The sequence below is a fragment of the Rhyacophila brunnea genome, unplaced genomic scaffold (assembly GCF_057557595.1).
Source record: "Rhyacophila brunnea isolate RB1 unplaced genomic scaffold, BYU_Rbru_1.0 scaffold_19, whole genome shotgun sequence".
Classification (NCBI taxonomy): Eukaryota; Metazoa; Arthropoda; class Insecta; order Trichoptera; family Rhyacophilidae; genus Rhyacophila; species Rhyacophila brunnea.
The window spans coordinates 9,603,094-9,618,623 of NW_028232848.1; the positions used below are offsets into that span (position 1 = coordinate 9,603,094).

The following is a 15,530-nucleotide window of genomic DNA, read 5'->3' on the forward strand; positions in this document are numbered from 1 at the left end:
TGGGTCGTATAGTACTGACATAAAATTTATGTCTGAATAAAACACGGTTCTTGTCGGTTTACACTTTAGAGGAAGCCAACAGCAAACAAATTTTGCTATATGAAAAATATACTGAATTATTTGTTAGGTTATGTTAGGTTACCATTCTTGAATTCATGAATTTTGCCAAAATCGGCTATGAAAATTGAATTAATATTCATATTGAATCTAATAAAATTAGAGATCATATACCTGCCTAGTATACGGTCATCTCTTTCCGATAAGAAAGCTCACGACGAACTGTGCCACCGTGAAATATTTTACGTACAACTTATTCATTCGTCATGTGCACTACATCTCAATATGGATCTTGGTCGCATCCGAAACATGACCTCCACTTACTTTCATCTGCTTCAAGTTCCTTCCATTACCTTAGCATCATCAATGAAGAGTCTCATTTTACATACCTTTCTACCGTCATCCTTTTCCTTTTTGGTATATTACAGAGGTTCCTCATCATGGCCCCCACAAGGGGGTATCTGACAGGGCTTTGGCCTGGGGGCCCGAGCTTAGGGGGCCCCGGCGTGGGGGTTCGACCAGTTAAGTGAGATAAATAGGCACCAGAATTTTTGCTCTAATAGTGATATTATATTATATTTTAAAACATATGGCTGTGCGATGCTATTTAATGAGGTATTATTGATATCTCGAAAGATTCAAGTCTCCGTGGCATCTCTTGGTTTAGCGTCCATACTTCCATACCATAGAAAAGAATTGAGAGAATATAACAACGTACCATACGCAGTCTCAGACCTAGGTTAAGATCTCGATTGCTAAATAGGCGTCTCATTTTGAGAAAGACGCTCCTTGCGATCTCAATTTTAGTTTTTATTTCCTGAGACTGGTCCCATTTCTCATTGACCCATCTATGTAAATATTTATAATGGGTCACACGTTCGATTGGTTCGCAATTAATGACAAAATTTGTGTTGTATAGACGCATCCTCAAAATTCCTTGGACTGACCGGGTGACAAATGTTGAAGTTCTCAATCGAATGGCGAAGGACCGAGAAGTTCTACATAGTATCAAAACCAGGAAACTACAGTACCTCGGCCACATTATGAGAGGACAAAAATACAGCATTCAACAACTTGACATTCAAGGAAAAATCAATGGGAAGCGTAGCAGAGGACGGCGCCGCATTTCGTGGCTTAAGAACCTCCGTGATTGGTACGAGTGCAGCTCCACTGAACTGTTCCAGGTAGCAGACGACAAAGATAAGATCGTCTTGGTGGTGGCCGACCTCCGCTAGGGGATGGCACAATAATAAGAAAAAGATTGATATAATTAAATGAGAATTCACGTGTAGAATTTTATTTTAAAATAATGTGTTTCCTGACCAATAAAATGGGTATTTATCGAATATACGGAATGTTTCTTGGCTTCCATAAAAATGGATTGCGATCAGTGCTTTATAATACAATATCGAGTGCCAACAACTCATTAAGTCAAGGATTTATTGAAATATACAAAAAAAAATCTGGGGTTCCTTGGAATAACCATTTTGCGGAACTCTACTATATAACATCAAACTGCCCTTAGCCTTGTCGATAGGTCGGGGGCCCGCCAAACATATTGGCCTGGGGGGCCACTCCAGGATGTGGGGGCCATGTTCAGCATAATGTTTGGTTGAGTATCATCCATTATTAAGACACACCTTGCCCAACAGTCATCTCACTTTCACGTATGAGATACCAGAGGAATCACAGCTTTTGGTATATTATATTATTATAGTTTCATGGCTCGAAATGACCGGAGCGCCGTTCAGGTTCATGAAATCGATAAAATTATCGCTCCGTCTCGTGGAAAAAAATGATGACCGTCTAACTAACACACTTTTATAAAATACACATAAAATTTGATAACAACGAGTACCTATATTAATAGCTTTTCCATTTCGAATGCTGTGTAGTTTATGTTTATGTAGTTTATTTGTGTCACATATCTACGGCTCCAAAGACCTTCTCGATTTCTTCGTTTAAAAGATATTCACATTCCTATCATATTTTTGTGATATGGCCCAATGGCAATTTTCTTTGACGCAGATAACGATTTATTACCATATTTAAAAGGGGGCCTCGAAACAGTTCAAACCAATCATATGAGTAAAAATAATAACTTGATAATATCTAGTAAGTAGGAAAATATACTTAGGTAATACTAAATTGCCTCGATTCCGTTGTTTTAATTAAATACCTCCATATCAATATCCACATATGTGCCCCAACGCACCGGACGTCACTGACAAACTGCATATTCCAATACCCAGTAAATACCTACCTGGTCATGAATAGCACAGCCTGTATTAGTATTACGACATGATTTTGATATTATTTTTTGAATTTGATATTTTTATTGCAGCGTTCGTGATTTTTTGAATTGCCTCAAATAACAAAACCCTGTGTATAACTACAGCTGGGAGTGGCAAAACTAAACCGTTTAATATTTTTCCACGCCCTTAATATTCTCGTGAATACTCAATGACGACTCGTGGAGGTCAAATAGCAAAAATGATTTAACATATTATTTCGAATACAGGTAAATATAATCTACTTGCTTTTCCCTCCACCATTCGCCACATCTCCACACCCATTATGCAGGCATATACCATGACGTAACGAACGTTAGGCACTCTTCAAAGTTGTGCCAAAAGTGTATCTTAGCCGGCTCGCACATCACAACTCGACTTGTGTGCCTGACGGCCATAAATCAAAACTTCCTAGACCCGCCGGTCAGTGTTGCATGACACAACCTCGGACATCTCTAGCGACTTCGACATTCGCCGCATTCGCGCATAATCTCCCGAAACGTCAAAATATACTCTAGCTAGACGACGCCATTGCGCAAATATGTCATCAGACGCGGAAACAGCGATTATTATGTATTGGTACTGGATACATTTAAGGAGAAGTCTCGCGTCTGCCATTTTTATTGTGTTGATTGTATGAACAAACGTCAAACGCGGTGATCAGCGATGAGCGATGAGAGACAGAAATGGCCGATTGTGCGGCTGTGCGCATGCGCGGAGTCGACATTCGTCGACATCGACATGCAGGCTCTAGCAAACGCAACTCGTCGCATGCAGGAGCGTCGCAGCGTCGTAGTTGCATCGGCCAATCTGCGAAGCTCCATTTGATAACGTTTGTTTCTTGGTTTACGATGACGTCACATCGACGAATTCGTCGTAAGACGCATGCGGCGAGTTCTGGTGTGCAAGCTCTCTTAGCGTGCACTAGAGTGTGCGTGATTCTTACTTCGACATAATGTATTATGGTCAATTCTCGACGAGAGAAGACCTTCTCGATGCCGCAAACTTTTTAAAGGCTGAGAAATTTTACCTCGTAGATACCAAGTCGTAATAGCCGACCGGTCCAACTGAGGGTTGGACTGACTTGAGAAAGTCTTCCCTTTCAACCGACATATGGGAACACTCCCAGAGGATGTGATCGTCATCCTGCAATTCGCCACGTAACCAAGTCGGAGTTACACCAAGCTGACAGAGCTTTTAGGCAAAACCACCTTATCCGCTTAAGAATACAAAACACAAAATAAATCAAGTGGATTTACAATGAACGATTACTTAATTACCTACAATACTTATTACCTAATTTAAATTAAGTACATATAAATTGCATTTAATATTTCTATATGATTTTTTATATAGATAGACTTCGACTTCTATATAGACATACACGTAGAGTTGGGTTTCAGGAATTTCCCGAAGTGAATTCTCAAGATTTTTTTCTAGATTCTCCATCCCGAATCTCGAGAATTTAAATTTTTAACATTTCGGGAAATCCCGGATCTCGAGAATCTTTTCTCGGGATTCGGGATTTCTTTATTATCAAATATTAATTGAAAAAATGATTTTTCTATATGAAAAAAGTGGACAGAAACAAAACGTTCAAAGACTGATTGGGGCATTTAACACAATTAAGCCAAAGTCGACTCAAAATGAGCGCAATTTTTCAACATCAGGGAATTTTGTGTCAGACACCAGCCATTGACAGTCTATGTTTTTTGAAATTCTATTTTAATAAGTAGGTAATGTTTTGAATTATTTTTGTTTTTCTACTTCTATTATGTTCGTCTTCTTACTTAAATTTAAAAAAAACATATTTTTTTGGAATTTGTCTGTTTTTACACTGATTTTAGGATTTTTACAGGTTTTTTCAACTTCCTCGATATCTCGAGAATTCTATTCTGGAAATCCCGAATCTCGAGATTTAGATTTTCTCGGGAAATACCCAACTCTACATACACGTCGCTGCGGCCGTTTCTAGAACTAAAACCGTTGCAATACCGCCACCATGCAAAAAGCTCGTGGCCTAATACTTAAATCACAAACAGCGCCATGACATAGACGTCAATATTATATTGAAGCCGAACTGTACTCAACTGGCTCTTTAAATAAATTGTACCACTATTTTCTTAATACCTTAGAAGTACTTACATTAAAAATCATTACAGAAAATTGAGTACTAGGTATCTAATACGTTACGAATTATGAAAGATAACAGTGAAAAAACTATTATAAGTCAAAGTTATATTCATAAGTGCATTGAAAACTTGCAAATTTGCGTATTTCACCCACGTACCCTCTTAAATAATGTAAAAGCGCCTGTACACGTGCATGGAATTACTGTCGGCAATTGTGCTTATTTTAAACTGTCATGACAATAACTGTTAACACGTAAAAGTGTTGACTGTCTCTCCAATCTCATTCTTCAAGAGTAAGCGAGACGCGAGGTTGTTATTTTATACTTCTGACAGGTCGTATTGAAAATCGGATCTCAAAATGAGTAGTTCGTTTTTTTACCGGCATGTTCTCTATCGCTATCTCGCTTTCTATCGCTCTACTGCGCAGGCGCAGATCGAAATTAATCTTACTGTCGCGTTGAATTTGGAACCTTCCAATCTTGATTGATTTATGCACGCAATCTTGCCAACTGCAGGATAAAACATGTTTCCCCATACATTTTATTACTGTGCACAGTAAATATATGCACGTGCAAACAGGGTATAACGCCACTGCGCATTGATTTATTCACTGATAAATCACAATAGTTACTTACTTACACAGGGGACCTACCTTCAAACTATTATATACAGCCCTATAGGTAGTTATAAAATGCGAAGCCATTATTGGCATTTAATATAATAATTTTATTATTGTGTAGAATAAGAATAAATTTAGCATTTTCAAAGCAAGGAAAAACATAAATATATTGTATACTTTATACAAGGGTGGTACCTACCCACTTAACTATTTATTTATTCAACCAACTACCTTCGTATATTTTTAATCGGTAGATACGAGTATTATGTACAAATGCGTATTACATAGCCATAGTGAGAATGCGATGAAAAATCCAGCAGTTTTATTTACATTGCGGTTTTTTTTGTAATAATCAATAAATATTTTGAGAAACAAGTAATATTCTCTCTAATTTTTCTATTATGTATAGTCAGGGAACTCAGAAATAATGGGTAAGGCGAAGCAGGTAACCGACTCGAGTAAGGAAGAATCCGGGTTAAACTTACACACGTGTCAAGAATACGTTTTACGTCGAATACTGAAAACTGCTCTCGGTTTATGCATTTACGCTCATTTAATGTTGGTGTATTACACACACTATTGCACGTGCATAATGCGTGCTTCATTTTCGTATGACACTCACACATTCAAAAAACCTGCATCAAGATGCGGCGTATTGAATATAGCCCATAGGTATTCTATTTATTACATGTTCTGTGTGTTTACTGTATGTAGATCATAAACTCATCCGAGCAGTAAATTTTGTACAAAGAGAATACACCAGGAAACACAGAATTAACGGCAACTGAAATACCCAACCGTTGCGGAGTAACAAGCAACCGATCTCGAATGTGGAGGAATATGGGATTAACTTAGATAAACATGTATCAAGAATACGGCATTCTATGCTTGCCCTTCATCCTAACAACTGCTCTCGGTTTATGCACTGACGCTTATTCAATATTGGTGTAGGTACTTGAAGGTTGCAACGCACACTATTGTGTATTTCATTTTCGTATGACACTCACACATTCAAAACCCTGCTTCAAAATGTAGTTCATACCTATATAAAACCATTCTAGGTTACAATAATTATTCAGCTTCTCGACTCTGCAGAGCCCTAAATCTTCACAGTGATTGAATGGATCTGTTTTGTTCTCATGCTTCTTTCAAATTAAGTTGCTCTAAAATCTAGGACTAATTGCATCTTGACGACTGCTTTTTTATTATATTTTTTTTCTAAATTACCAGTCCTATCTACCTATACTTTTTTATGTTTTTTTCTTCTCTATTTTTCTTATGATTATTAGGTACCATAGATCCACCAGTATAAGTTGTCCTCTGATGAGCTTAGTTCTAAATTTGAACACCTGACGATATAATTACGATGGTACCTATATCAGCTTAATGTGTTGTCTCCAATTATTATATTCATTACAGCTAATATTTGATCGAATTTTATTTTATAATAAGTTTTTTGTGTCCATTGGGACCATCACATACTTATTAATTTATTCTATAAGTACTTAGTATTATTAGATACTTATTATATTTATTTTCTGTGATTGATCCTGTTGGTTGATATAAATTAACAAAAAAAAAATACTTATGAGATTGTACGTGACTGTAAATTAATTGAACACATTTTACAACATTTTTATTAGGTCGTATTCTTGTTTGTCCGGTACAAATCTTGCAATCGATTTTTAATTAACTTCCCGACTAGCTAGACATTTGAAACTTTTAGAATATATCAGAAGACGATGCCAATGCATTTTTTAAATACTTTTAGCCATCTTTAAGTAGAATTAAATTCATTTTCAGTTAATTCTGTTTTGTATGAAAAGTTATTTCGGAAGAAATCCGTAATCCAATCCACTAGTATTGCTTGCTAGGAAATTATTAATATACCTATACGTGCGTTACTATGGAAATCAATATGAGCGTCAAAATGACATTTCAGTATTATTTCTATCAAATACAATTTTTTGATGGTTTAAGCTAGTCAAGTCAAGTTTATATGATTCAACAAAAATTTTAAAAACGTTGCATATAAAATGTTCTTTTTATCTTGTAATTATTTTTCTTTGAAGTTAGTCAGTAGCCTACCTGACTTGTTACTTATTTCTAGAATAAATAATGAATCCCATATTCTATCGACGATTATTTTTATTTCATCAAATTAAAAAACGATCCACTAAATAGAAAATCCTTTTCCTCAAGTGGAAATTAATCCTGCAATCTTCCGTTTTCCTGAATATCTTTAATTTCTCAAAGGAATCGAAATGTGAAACAGCAATCAAATACAACAAAGATGGCTCATATAATGGGCGTTGCACAAAACATCGCGGGCTTTTCACTAAATGTATCGCTAACTCATTTTAACAGGCGAAATTTGTATAATTCTTCACCCTTCTAACGCTGCCGAAGAAGACAACCTGGCGGGAAAGTGTCTGTCTCTTTTTGGCTGACGGGAAAATGTATTCGATTGGATAGTTCGGTTTCAGTCGTTATGGGATTGTTTATCGTTGGCGCGAATGTATTTTTCTCTTTCTGGCGTACTGTGAGTGATATACTGATTTTTCATTCCGTTTCAGACTACATCAGTGATTCAAAATCAAATTGAATAATAAATATGCAATTATTAGTAATTCGATTTCATTGAACAATTTGAAATCTGGGACTATCAAATGAGTGAAAAATATTAAGAATTTGGACTCTAGATAGAAGACGCATTCCGTTAATTTGAAGACAGTTTGAATTGAATCATTGTATTCATGGCCCTCACACCCTGAAGCGGGCCCCCAGGCTAGGATGTTTGGCGGCCCCCTACCTATCACTAACGGTAAAAGCGGTGTGACACGCTACATTAGCGTTTTCCATGGTGTATGCGGTAAAATTAAGGTGTATTTTTAGCGATTTTTTGTATTTTTAATATGTATATCTATTTGAATTATGGAGTTGTCAAGTATCGGCAAACAGTTAAAAATTGCATTGTACAATCAAATATTTCAATTATTAATAATTATTGAAGTAAAATACCGGCGCAGGCGACTTTTTTTTACTATTAGAGCAAATTTGTGGTCTGTGTTTATCTCACTCATCTGGTTGACTCGTCACGCCGAGCCCTTCTTGAGCCCGGGCCCCTAGGCTAGATCCCTATCAGCCCCCTCCTTGTGGGGGCCATGATTGTATTAGTAACAAGTTCATTATTTTTCTTCTTCTATTGGTAGCCCCGAAAACAAAATGGCGACTCCGTTCGTGAAGAATTTTGCTTTATTTACATAACATATGTATTTTACTGTTTGTTTACGTATACCTACTTATATTCAAATTAAAAATACTCAATTGCTTTGGGATGTCTGACATAAATTCACCATATGATATTCTTTCATCTACAATCCTATGAATATATTAATATTATTAATATATATGTAAGTACCTATTCAAGTTTTGTTTAGCAATATCTGCATTTAGGTACTATGTAATTACATACAAGAGGTAGTTTATTAACTACCTACCTAATTGGGTGAATCTATAATTATAGCATAATGTCATTGTAGAATTAGTGTAAAGTTCTCTTAGGTAAAATGAATCTGCAATGCGAAGTGCAAATCTAACTAAAATAAGAGACAAATTATTAATCCGTTGCTTTTTCAACGTGTATGTTTTTTCAATCATTCAAGATCAAATTGGTTATGTCTGTTTAAAAACTTCTTCGGATAGTTGGTAGATATTTTTTGTAATGTGTTCATTTTTAAACTAACTACTTTTCGCATTTTAAGTTCGTATAAGCGCTAAGTGAATTTTAAATTGAGGAACATTTAATATTATTATTCAAACTAGATTTTATCGGTTATGTAATAGGTAGATAACATCATTGACGTAGGTACCTATTAGATATTCTAAATTCAAATAAGGTGCATTATTGATGATAATCTGCTTTCACGTCTTCGCGGCATTGTTGTCGTATTCTGCTATCGGATCCACAATAAAATGTTATAATATATTTATATATTATAATAAAAAATTAACTAGGTACATTCCAATAATGGTGATAATTGCAGATGCTTTTGACCTATTTCAGGAAACTTGTCCACTTTAATATTGTGATTTTGTATATCGGTGTGTATAGGTGCAGAGCTGAATTATTAACATAATTCGGCCTTGGGTGCAACGCTTGAAACGGAATATTTTACGAAGCGGAGGGATCGATTATTTTTCGAATAACTATAAATATTAAAAGGGGTCTGGTTATAGATTAAGAAAAAAATAATGTAAGTATTGTAAATAAATTAAATAAGTATTTTCTAATAATAATAATTAACGTACCTGAATGCAATTTATATACTTTCCACAAGACAGAGCGATAGTTTCGATGGTTTCGTGGACCGGAAATAAGTTCCAGTCCACTCCGGTTCACTCCAGTCCATTTCGATCCCTGCAATAATGTGTGTGTTTATTGTGTCGTTGACAAGCTGCTGCCATATGAATAATATATACCTACTGGTATTCATCGAGTTTAACCTTTGGCAGACTGACAAAGTTGATTGTGCAATTGTGTTTTTTACGCGAAATATTGACCTTAAATCCGATGCCTTGTATGGTACGCATGCCAACCGTTGGCCACTATCGAGGTGGGATGTGACACGGTAGATTTCCCCGTTGGCTTGTGTGAGTTTGTGTTGTGAAGTTGTGATATCTCCAAATAACAGAGGAGCGCTTTTACTTGTTCGAATCCCAAGTTATTTGCAACAATTTCTTTTTCACGGCCTGGCTATAAAAACATAAATAGGTTCTTACATAAAGGTATCAAAATCAACAATTTTAAATTCTATGTTCGGTATTTATTTTCTTTTCTTGTGTATTCTTGTCTTTTCTTTCATTGTGATATTGGTATAAGATATTAGTGATGATAGTTATTGATATAAGGTACTTATTGAAACAAATTATTATTATAATAATTTACTTATTATAATCTAAAAAATGACTTTTCGCCTGATTATTTAATTTATATTATGTCGCCTCCCGGGGGGTCTGAACTAAAGCCCTTTTAGCCCTATCGTAAATCAAAACCTGGCCAAGTCAAGGAAATGATTTAACAAGAAATTGACCTAGTTTTAGGACGATTAGACCGATTGGGACCAACATGACATCGGGCGTCGCAAAAAAAAAAAACGAAAAAAAAATTTATGTTACATTGAAGTAACTTTTTAATAGCTATCAAATGTTTGAACGCAATGCCTTTGTGTAGTAGAATCATATTATTATAGACCTTAATGCATACACACAAATATTACCAATACAGATGAGAAGCAATTTTAGTGTACAACAATGTCTCTGTAGAGTGTTTTACCTATACTTACCTAATTCCTGGGAAAATCGAGTAGATTCAAATAAAGCTATTCAAGAACTAAATTTTCAAAAATCTAAAATTATTCTGTTAGTGAAAAACTTAGAATATGTTTAAATTTGAATAATTTTGTCAAATTTTCCGATAAATAGGTAAGAAAATAACACCTTGATTAGGTAGGTAGGTATTATCAAAATGCCCTTTAAATTTTTATGTAGGTCATTTGTTGATTAAGATTTTCAAAAACAGGGGTTTCAAGTTAATAAACACACTGATAGATAAAATGGTTACCTACATGTAAATTGTACGTAAAACATTTCACCGTGGCACAGTTCGCTGCGAGCTTTCTATCGGAAAGAGATGACCGTATACCCACAATTGACTATACGGTCTCCAATTTTATTAGATTCAATTTGAACATTAATTCAATTTTCATAGCTGATTTTGGAAAAATTCATGAATTATTCAAGAAAACCTAACCTAACAAATAATTAAGTAGGTATATCGGCTATTTTCTAAATTTGTTTGCTGCTGGCTTCCTGTAAAGTGTAGGTACCTAAACGTAAACCGACAAGAACCGTGTTTTATTTAGACATGAATATTATGTCAGTACTATGCCACCCAAAGAGGTTGGACGGTTTTTAAGGCTATACCTCAGTTGAGGCATGGTCTAAAAATATCATGGCTACGCGATGCGCGGATTGTGCAAATGACGCGTGCCGAACGAAATATAATTTGTCATATAAATCCAACATGCGTCCATTTAATGTTCTGTTTATTGTTCTATTAGTAAAAAATAATAATATATTCATTTAAGTACATGTTTTCTTTTTCAAGTTAATGGGTAACGTTTTTTAGTCGTCTTTACACGATTTAAGAATTAATACCCTCGTCGCCATCACGAAACAAATTGACGTGTTCACAGCTCGACGTTCGCTCTCCGATTGCCAGCGAGTCCAAAATTTCGCCGCATCTATAGTTGAAAATTATTTACCGTTTCACTGAAGTACCGTCTTAATATACGACCATATATTATTTCCGATAAAACATTTCACATTTCATTTTTCTACTTAGTTATAAATAAATAAATAGATACCTAATATATGTAAAACAAATATTATCCTTAGAATAATATATTACATCATTTTCATCCTAGCGCCGAAGTGCAAAGTTATGAAGCATAGGTATATTATACTCTACTGAGAGCTTTTAGATATTCACCCCGGCGCAATATTCTTAAAAATATTTTTTTATAGCCATGCCCTAAAACAGAAACCTTTCGACATTGTACCAACCTCCCTCTCCACCCCATCGCTCGAATTCACCCCCTTCTAAAAATCCCCCTCCCCCCTCCAGCTCGCAAAGCAGCATCATAGACTGCTCGTCGCAAGTAGTCATCTAAACAAAAACATGTATACCAACAGAAAGGCGCGTCGCCATTGGCCGGCGTTGCGCCTCGTCCGTCCCACCGAAAGCTTTTCAAATATTTCTCAACAAATAAGTGTTGGCTTGTGTGCTCGAATAGTCATCCCGCCGCGTACCAAGCGAGGGTCTACTTCTCGTGGCTTGGCTGACGCTATGGTGCGACTGCCTACGATGTCATTGTACAGTATTGAGGTGACTTCACAAGACTTGATCGATGAAAAATAACAATAATTATAACCAGGAGCGGCTCTATCTTAAGGGTCCATAGGGACCATCCCCACATCGTTATCATGTCAAAAATACACGTCCGATATTTGTTTTATTGTCATAATATACCTACCTACTTACTTAATTACATGATTGAATGAACTAAGTATTAATATATTTTATCCCTCTAAACCCGTCGTATTTTATAGAGATATTTATTATTATTATTATTATTATACAAATAAATAAAGCAATGATTGTAAATTATGTAATAGCATGATAACGCGATATTAAAATAATTAACTAAATTAAATATGCCCTATTTCACGGTTATACCTACGGACAAATTAAGAAAAGCTATGGCGTCTATTTTTCGCTGATCGGGGTCACTCAGTCTCATCCTATCACCGCGGTACACATCTCGTTCTACAAAGGATATGAATGCATTACCGTTAGTATACGCATACTGGGGAGAGAATCAAATGACCCCTAGGTGAGTAAAAACGCTCGCTGTATTTTGTTCTTCAAACCTGATGATGGTAAATCTATAATAATCATTATTATTAATTAAGTTAATATTTTAAAGCATGATTTTAGGTGTGATTAAGTAACTCAGATAATCATATTATTTATTCTGAAAAAAATACTCATTTCCTCATTCATAAAATTATATTATTATAAGCAGCTTGGTACATAATGTATAATATGAGATAGTAGGTAGACGTATTTCGTATTTTTAATAATTAATGGCTAAACCCCACCACCTAGAAAGTCGTCGAGCCATCACTGATTATAGCGATAGCTCTAGTACACGTATGTCCAACTTCAAGTAGGCTGTGATCTATTGTAACTATCCTGTAACTGGCAGCAATCCACATTCTCTCGTTGTCATTCTCATACTTATTAAGCTTTTCTGCGGCACTGCGGCATCTTTAACGGCCCACGTGCTCGTCGTAGGTCGAAATTGAGTTTTTATTGTATTTTCAAACCATGATTCTGGACACTCCTTAAACGTTGTAGATATTCTATTTATATAATTTTGAAGCCTTATTATTCTTTATAGTTATTTTAAACATTTGATGACTGCATAAAGTATTTTTATTACATTAAATAGTATTCTTTTAAACCTCTCGGTCTAATGTTTCAGAATATAGTCATATTTCGGTACATAACTGTGCAATGGTGTTAAGATTTTTTACATTTATTAATTTTTAAACGCATTTATAAAACCATTAGTATAATTTATTACGAGATAATTTTTGTAAAATATTCACGATAAAAAATTATATTGATAATCACTGTGATCCCAAATTTGACAAGAATTAGGCATTTTATTATTCAAATAATCGGCAAGATTAACACATTTGAAGATGATTCTAAAGATATTTATTATAAGCTATGTCTTTGAACATTCAAGTGTGATAAAACTCTTATGAATAATGATTGCTTTATAATAATTATTGACCTAAGAATAAGGTAGTGTTTTTTTGAAATACGCCATTTCTTTTGTCATTCCCCAGTAGTTAAGCTACAACATACGGCCGTAGCCATAAATTGACAAACTATAATTAAAGTAGGGAGTAAAATTATGTTAACGCGCGTGTTTGAACATGTACCTAACCGAATTTTTTTTTATTTTTTTTTAAACGGTACATGTTCATAACTAATAACTAATCAAATAACTATAAAGGATAATAAGGCTTCAAAATTATATAAATAGATTATCTACAACGTTTAAGGAGTGTCCAGGATCATGGTTTGAAAATACAATAAAAACTCAATTTGGACCTTCGACGAGCATGTCCCCCCTTAACAAAGAAATACTCAATTTTTCATTCGTCGTAAAATGATAAGTAAGTTTTAATCTTCTTTTCGGCAATCATTTAACTTATTGTCAAACTATATGCTCAAAATACCATGTCTTTACTTATCACTAGCGCTACCTATGATGTAGAGGTGTAAGCTTGTTGGCTTGTGTTGTCTATGAAAGGAAATAAATTACTTCTCTTTTTCATCTTGACAGCCGAGCACGTTGTTTCTATTCATATAAAATTCTAGTAAGTGCTCGTAAGTATCAAATCACACTTATCAAATCATATTTATTCATCAATCATCATACATCAATAATAGTCTTATTGAATTTAATAAAATTGGAATATTAATTACTGTCTGCAGTGCTCCACGAACAACACTTTATTTTTTGAACATGCATAATTTGAAAACACTACAGAAATATATAACTAATAGAAAAAATCTTTTTAAAAAAAATACGACACCCAGCAGGACTTGAATCTGCGTCTCTCGGGATTCGCGTCCACGCGTATTGACCACTGTACTATAGGCATCTTATCTAATTGCGACGAATTTTAACAACTAATGGTACTTACAATACTCTCTGAAGAGCTTTCTAAATTAAGTTAGGTACTATTGGGAATTGGCTTTTGTATTTTAAATCAAAGTAGATATTAAATTACCTTAATTACTAACCGACGTCACGGATAAATCCAAGATTTCTTGTCGTGTTTTGCTGTTTCTTGTGAATTATTCGTTAAATAAAAAACATAGTTAATACTTTATTTTTAACTCAATGCTATACGGTCATCTCTTTCAGGTGAGACTGTAATAATAATATGGTGAAATGTAATGCGTACAATTTGCATGTAGGTAACCTTTTTATCACTCACCTCTACTCATGTCAAGTATGATCGACGTAACCAGGCTAGGAAAAGTAAATACACTCCCCAGTTCACCTAGGCCTGAAGGCAGTGAGAGTTTGTGAGCAGTTTTGGGGTGGTCTCCAGCCTCTAGTGGAGTGGGGGCTGTAGGAGGTTCCGCACCATGATTTATGGCTCACGCGACAGAGACACTCTGCCTTCCATCACCGGAGGCTGTGCTTTCGCGGATCTGTGATTTATAAGCTTTTCGCAACCCCGTGTTTTTCCGACGTCAAGTCAAGCGATTTGAACTTTTCACATAATAATTAATATCAGCTGATTTAAGTGTAAAGTGTCGTGTGTGTTATTCATTCATAAATCATTTCAGTTGAAGTTTCGATAATAAAAAATGTGTAATATCAACAGTCATGTTTTTAAAAATAAATACATCTAAGCACTTAGTTTATAACACATAAAAAATAATTGATTAAATTTATAAAAAGACAAAAGACTTTTAAGTATATTATTATATTGAATGAACCAAATAGTTTGTTAAACCAGTGAATGAATTGTTCTAAAATTGTAGTTACAATGGTTTAAATAAGTTCTACTAATAGATACCTACTTAATATTTTATGAACTTTAAATATGACACCAATAACAATGAAACATGAATAATAAATTAGACACTTGCAAATTTAATTTAATTTAGGAGATACCTACGTACTTAATATTTAAGTATAAGTATATATAGAAAAATAATTGTGAACAATCAGTGAATTGAGGAGAAGAGTGTTTATATAAATAGCAAAG

The 15,530-nt window shown here is 34.7% G+C and overlaps 1 pseudogene; it reads right to left on the minus strand.

Moving 5' to 3' along the window:
• Window positions 1-11,829, minus strand: part of LOC147072715 (uncharacterized) — a 141,194-nt pseudogene extending 129,365 nt beyond the window's left edge.
• Between the last annotated feature and the right edge of the window lie 3,701 nt (window positions 11,830-15,530).